Below are 6,971 nucleotides of genomic sequence, written 5' to 3'. Positions count from 1 at the left end.
TATAGCCTCTGACCTGAAGGAGCTTAAAATACAGTTCTGGGAATGATACAAAAGTAACACCGCATATTTGCACAATACTTTTCAGTTTACAAAGTATTGTCACATGTTGCAAATTTACTGCTCTGTCCCGTTTCCACACTACCAGGATATAGAGGACATTAGCAAAATACAATGTGCTGTGGAGGTTCAAAGGGAAGAAGTTTCTCGTAGTTGGGTGGTAGGGATGGTGGTAGGAAAGACTTCATGAAGAAGGAAGCATTTCAGATGAGCTTTGAAAGGTGGACATATTTCAATAGATAATGCCTGGTAGTGTTACAGAGCAGGTCCCCCCAAATCCCCAGAGCCTGCGGTTGGGGGATGGGGGAAGGGGAAAGGGGACAGCTTTCAAGATACCTTTGCATATCTATGGCTGATAGCTAGTGTCTTAATTATGCAAATGGTTTTGGTTCTTCCAAAGCCCCAAGGAGATGGGAGGAGTTCTGACTATGGAATGGTGAGGAAAGAGCATACAGGGCTTGTGCAAGGTTCTGTGAATGGTCAGAACCGGTTACCCTGCCCATTGCATCACAGGCCATGGTCAGGGATCTAAAAATAACGTGGCAGCCATTTTTGCAGAGCATAGAAGGAACTCCATGCGGTTTACAGGGAGATAGAAGGAGAGCATCATATGGTTTCAGAAAGAAAGAGATCCATTCGGCTTTGAAAGGGCAGAGAGAGATCCATGTGTGATCCAGTGCAACATGGCACATGCCTTCCCGAACTGTTATATAGAGGCTGATGGCATCATACCCCAGATCCTGAAAGAGAGAGCTGTCAGATAAGGGATGGGGAACTTCTGGGAATGTTTTCAACTTCTATTTTTTGGGGACCAAGGAAAGTGCTAGGTTCTGTGAGAGAACGGGGCTCTGAGCTGAAGTGCTCACTGCCCTCCCCAGTGTTAGAAACAAGGTCATAGAGACTCCCAAACCAGCAGCAAAGTCATTGGTAACAAAGGGCACATGTAATTAAAGGGTCTTAAGGGCAAATGTAATTAAAGGATCTCTGAGAAGGGAGTGGACAACATTAGCATATTCACAAATCACAATAGGGGCATTTAGATGAACGCGTTAGATTGTACCTCCCGGAGTATCCTGTCATGGAGAAACGGGGAAGAAGGAGAGGGGAGGGGAAACTAGTTGCGTTAGGGCGGGGAAGCTAATTGCTCTCACTTTAGAATGGCAATTTTAGGGTGGAGGAAATAATCACTTTAGGGTGGCAATTTCAGGGTGGGGAAGCTGAGACTATAAAACCAGGTTCCTTTGTCTATTTGGGGTGCACATTCTCCTGGCTATGAGGGTGCGCCCGGCTCTGCAGACTCGTGAATAAAGGCCTCGCTTTACTGCTCAAGTCCTGTGTCCCAGTTTTTATTGTGAGCGTTTCTCACACCAGGCTGGAATATTATAAATAAAGACCTGTTTTCCTCAACGCTAATTGTTGAGTTTTACACTAAGGTGCCATGTGAAAGAACCCCCTTTCACTCTGTAGCAGTAGCATTTGTTATAATAAACAACTTGTGCATAGATAGATACAACCCTGGCTGGTTTGGCTCAGTGGATTGAGCATCGGCCTGCGAACTAAGTGTCGCTGGTTCGATCTTCCAGTCAGGGCACATCAGAGAAGGAAAACTCTGATTCCAAAAAACCTCCGCTGCCTTGCGGCATACCTCTTCAGGGGAAAGGCTAAGGGAGTAAACCCCGACAGAAAATCCGGAGCCGGAGTCCCTAAGGCGGTTTGACGTAGTCAACACCGGCAACTCCTGCGGCGCACCTGAAGCCAAGCTGTATTGACTCCGTCTTTCCCTTGGACCCTTCAGCTGCGAAGAGAGGGGGGGTCTGCTGCATGGGCAACAGCAGACCCTCCATATCACCCTGCCCAGGCTCTGTAGCTTCAGCTTCACTGGAGAGGACACTCCAGCGTCATCGCAAGATGTCGATTCAACACGGGAGGAGACAGATACCGTGTCACTCCCGAGTTGGACTGCACAGCCATTCTCGGCGGTGCAGATAGACTCTTAAGAAGCTACACCATTGTCTCTCGAGATGGACGGCTGCCGCCGCCGCCGCATAGATATAAAGTCAATAGAATGTTAGACATTTAAGGGAAAACATCAAAAGCACAGTTGGGTTGCAATAGAGCAGTAGAAAAAAATAAAGCTGGAAATAAAGTCTTAGCAATATATGTTTAATTTATGCCAATTTTGGACTAGCAAACTAAATACACTGCACTTTAATTTGAGGCTTAATTTGAGTTTACCTACTTCAAAAGGATTCCTCATTTATTTCAAGCTAACTCTATGTCTCCCTCCAAAGATCTTATCAAGACCACCTTTTTCCTAATCAGCCACTAATCAACTCATATACATTTCTCCTTTCCTCCCATTCTCTCCCACACAGAAGTTGTCCAGGATGGTGAAATTTTGACTGTTCTTTTATTTATTTCCCTATTTGTGGTTTCTGATTTTTTGTAATGAGAAGAAAGTGTTTTAATAATACAAACCTATTTGTGTAATAAAATCTTTATAGATACCTTAGATTAAATCCTCCAAGATTCTTTTACATAACACTTGTTTTTTTTCTACAATCTAATATCGTGGATACTCTTTTTCAATTTACCAATTATTGGACATCTAGGTTATACCAAATTTTTGAAGTGATGAGTAATACAGAGCAGTTAAAATCAGATGAAAATAAATTAGTATAAAGCAAATACAATCCTGTCTGGGGGGGGTGGGTGGGATGGGCATCAATTCTTAAAGATGTATAAAACTTTACAAACCCACCCACATGTCGAAAATGACATGTTGTCCAGCGTCCTTTCCACCAAACTACCTTTAGTTATATTATTTTCAGCAGAATAGTAATGTTACACCATGTGCTGGGTACTTTGCTAGGCAACAATTCATATAAAAATGAAATACCTGATCCTTATTCTCAAGGAGCTTAAAGACTAGTAAGGGACATAGGCAACATAAAGGATGCCCCAGTTGTATGGGAAAACAGAGAAAGGTATCTGACCCTTAGAGAAGTCAGGAAAATATCCTTGAGGACAGTAATTTAAGTGAGCCCTGGAGGATGAGTATGAGTTATGCAAAGAAAGGGGGAGAGTAAAAGAACTTCCAGGCAGAAGCGACAACCTGTTCAAAGATACAGAGTCAAGAATGAGTTTGGTGCTCGCTTCGGCAGCACATATACTAAAATTGGAATGATACAGAGAAGATTAGCATGACTCCTTCGCAAGGATGACACGCAAATTCGTGAAGCGTTCCATATTAAAAAAAAAAAAATGAGTTTGGTCCATTGAGAGACTTCTAAGTGATATAGTGAGGCTAGAAAGTAGGGTCATATGCACTGTACATGGGATTTGGAAGGAAGAATATGGGAAGATAGTGGTCTATAAAGTGAGTGTGCTCAATATGGTACTCTGAGTGTAAAAAATTGTAATTTATATGTTTATTTTATATTTTAAAATTTCTTCTTATGAAATAACTTATGTTAGAACTAGTATTAGTACAATAATACAAATCATAAATTGTAAAAAATAAAAATGTCTGGATTGGAGGTGATGCCCAGGTGATGCTTTTCTGGTTAAGAATATGACTTCAAGGATATTTGATGACAACTGCGCTAGGTGAAGAGAAACTGAAGGGCTTTATGGAGTCAAATATTGTTACAGAACCCCTGGGCTGCTCCAGTTGAAAACAAACCCATGGGCTCTTTAGTTAGGGGCCCGATTGCCCGCCGCCAAAATTATAACTCTCAATACCAGAGTTTGGTGAAAAGAAAAAGAATTGTTTATTTAACAGTTATATAGATTTGTTATTTGCGGATTTCTGTTATTAAGTCTTATGCTCTTTAAAACACCCACAAACACATATCCTTGCCTCCCCCCCTTCCAAACCAGGCTAATTTTAGGAAAGTCACAGAAACCATTTCCCTACTTTCCAAACACAGTTTAGCTTTACCAGCAGCTGCCAATCATTCAATCCTGATTGGGGAGGTCCTTTCTGTGCTGTGGTGCCCTCCAGCTCCCAATGCAGGACCGCCTGGATTCTCAGCCTCCTTGCAAACTGCCTTCTTCCTGCAAACCACGTGGATCTTCTCTCCTTCTCAGAACTGCATGGCGAGAGCCTCTTAACGCAGCCTGGAGACCCCTTCTCCAAGCCACAGGGAGAAGGCCCCTTCACCAAGCCACGTGGAGGGAGCACACGAGAGAGCGAGAGCGAGCGCGAGCGCGCGAGTGAGAGAGTCAGAGCGCCAGAGCCAGAGCGTGAGTGAGAGCCCGAGTCAGAGAGCGAGAGTCTCAGAGTGAGAGCATGAGCGAGAGCCAGAGAGAGTCCCAGAGTGCCAGAGCGAGAGCCAGAGCGCCAGTGAGAGCCAGAGCCCAAATGAGAGCTTGAGAGAGTCTGAGCTAAAATGTCTGCAGCTGCTCATATATCCCTGAGTGCGTCATCTGACGCAGTGGGCGTTGCAAACAGTTCTGACCATTCACAGAACCTTACGTAGGCTCTGTGTGCTTTCCATACCGTCCCCTGGTTCAAGACTCCTCCCATCTGCCTGAGGCTTTGGATGCATTAAAGCCATTTGCATAAGAAAGACAGTAGCCACCAGCCTCAGGCATGTGGAAGCATTTGAAAAGCTGCTTACTTCTCCCCATCCCCCAGCAGCAAACTCTGGGGATTTTTGGACTCCCCTGTTTCTGTAACAATATGGCAATATGATCTAACCTTTGGCAGCAGAGTGGAGGACGGTTGATGGGAGAGATCATGCAAGCAGTTCAGAGGCATTAGTCAAAGTGAGAAATGGGAAGAGGGTGGACTAAGGAGTGGCTATGGGAATGGTAAGGAAAGGATATTTAGAAGGTAAAATAGATAGGGCTTGGCGAACTGACAGTTTGTGCAGTCCAGAGAAAAAATCAATAGAAATAAGAGGACGCAAGCAGAAAGAAGATCAATGCCTTGTGAAGCAAGACCAGCAGGTGAACAAAATCAAGTCAAATACAGAATAAATACTGAATAAATGTATATCCCTGTGTAAACCACTGTTTAGAACATTGATTTAATGCAAGAATGCATTTTCAGTTCCAATTGTCCAGCAAACCCATATATAACACAGTAAATATGTAGTTGGAGACTGCCAAACCAGAAATAAAGCAATTTATCATAATATTCTGATCAAAAGAACACTTGAAATATAGTGAGCTCCAATAGAATTGGGTTTCTACGGGAAAACATAATTGTCAATGATACCTAAGACAAGGGACTGATCTCCAAAATATATAAAGAACTTATGAGACTCAACATCAAGAAAGCAGACAATCCAATTGAAGAATGGGCAAAGGACCTGAACAAACACTTCTCCAAAGAGGACATACAGAAGGTCCATAGACACATGAAAAAATGCTCAACATCATTAGCCATCAGGGAGATGCAAATAAAAACCACAATGAGATACCACTTTACACCTGTCAGAATGGCCATCCTCAACAAATCAACAAACAACAAGTGCTGGCGAGGATGTGGAGAAATGGGAATGCAGACTGGTGCAGCCAGTAGGAAAACTGTATGGAATTACCTCAAAAAACTAAAAATGGAACTGCCTTTTGAACCAGTGATACCACTGCTAGGATTATACCCGAAAACTCCTAAAACCCTAATTCAAAAGAACTTATGCATCCCTATGTTCATTGCAGCACTGTTTACAATAGCTAAGTGCTGGAAACAACCTAAGTGCCCATCTGTAGATGAGTGGATCAAAAAGCTGTGGTACATTTACACAATGGAATACTATGTAGCAGAAAGAAAGAAGGAACTCCTGCCATTTGCGACAACATGGATGGAACTAGAAAGAATTATGCTTAGTGAAATAAGCCAGGCAAAGAAAGCAAAATACCATATGATATCACCTAATACAGGAAACTAAAGAACAACACAAACGAATGGACTAAATAGAACAAGGAACAGAATAACAGTTATTAGGGAGGAGGGGGGAGAAGGGGGATAAGTAAGGGAAGGGTTTAGTCAAGGAACGTGTATAAATGACTCATGGACATGGACAACAGGGAGGGATATGTTTGTGGGAGAAGGGGTGGGCTGGGTGGGGGAGAGAAATGGGGGAAAAATGGGACAACTGTAATTGAAAAACAAAATAAAAATTCTATATTAAAAAAAGAATTGGGTTTCTAAAACTATATATAGTTGACTAATAAAAGCGACTTAAAGTTTTGAATTCATTTATACTTGTAAACATCATAAAATGCTGTGAGAGATAGTAATATGGTTTTAAGAGTACTTTAGCTCTTAAATGTTAAGTACACTACCATCTGGACACAATATAAAGCTATGTACAGATAATGTCTAGAATTAGGCACAAAGTGTAGGAGTGAAAATATTTTCACTCAGACTGTCAGTCATTGAAAGTTAATTTGGAAAATTGTGATAAAATGTTATTTTAAATAGACTTCACCTCCTGCCCCTGGTTTTAGACCTAAATATGCTACATTATCTTATTTTCCAGCCAATTTACCAACCATAATAACATTTTTTAAAAAGTCTAAAAAGTTTTTCAAGTCCTAGGCACTAATATTCTTGCCCTCTATGCTCTAATTGTATTGGATTTCACTGTCAATTCTCAACACACTCTTTCCCCCTTTTCTCTCTTCTACTCTTCTCCTAGTTACATTTTGTTGTGGTGTATTCTTTCTTATTTTTCATAATTTTTTCAAGGAGGCATTTGAACTTAAACATAAGTTTCTCAAGGAGGCATTTACAACACCACTATATGTATAAATATTTTTGTTATATGATCCCATGTACTTCTCATTTGGTAACATTTATTTGACTTACAATTATTTTTTAGTACTCACTATCTCATGGACAGTAGACACCGTGTGGGCAAGAACACTGTCACTTGATTGACACTCAATACATATTAATT

At 41.6% G+C, this 6,971-nt stretch overlaps 1 non-coding gene across 1 annotated transcript; it reads left to right on the top strand.

Annotated features, from left to right (window-relative positions):
• Window positions 1-3,205: 3,205 nt before the first annotated feature.
• On the top strand, window positions 3,206-3,312 carry LOC150004344 (U6 spliceosomal RNA). The gene has a single exon (XR_016512464.1). It is a non-coding gene; the product is annotated as a U6 spliceosomal RNA (small nuclear RNA).
• Window positions 3,313-6,971: the final 3,659 nt, after the last annotated feature.

This window comes from Furipterus horrens, unplaced genomic scaffold, assembly GCF_987537825.1.
Source record: "Furipterus horrens unplaced genomic scaffold, mFurHor1.1.pri manual_scaffold_7, whole genome shotgun sequence".
Taxonomy (NCBI): domain Eukaryota; kingdom Metazoa; phylum Chordata; class Mammalia; order Chiroptera; family Furipteridae; genus Furipterus; species Furipterus horrens.
Note: the sequence above shows the minus strand (reverse complement) of the source record. Positions and strands in the feature narration are given on the sequence as shown.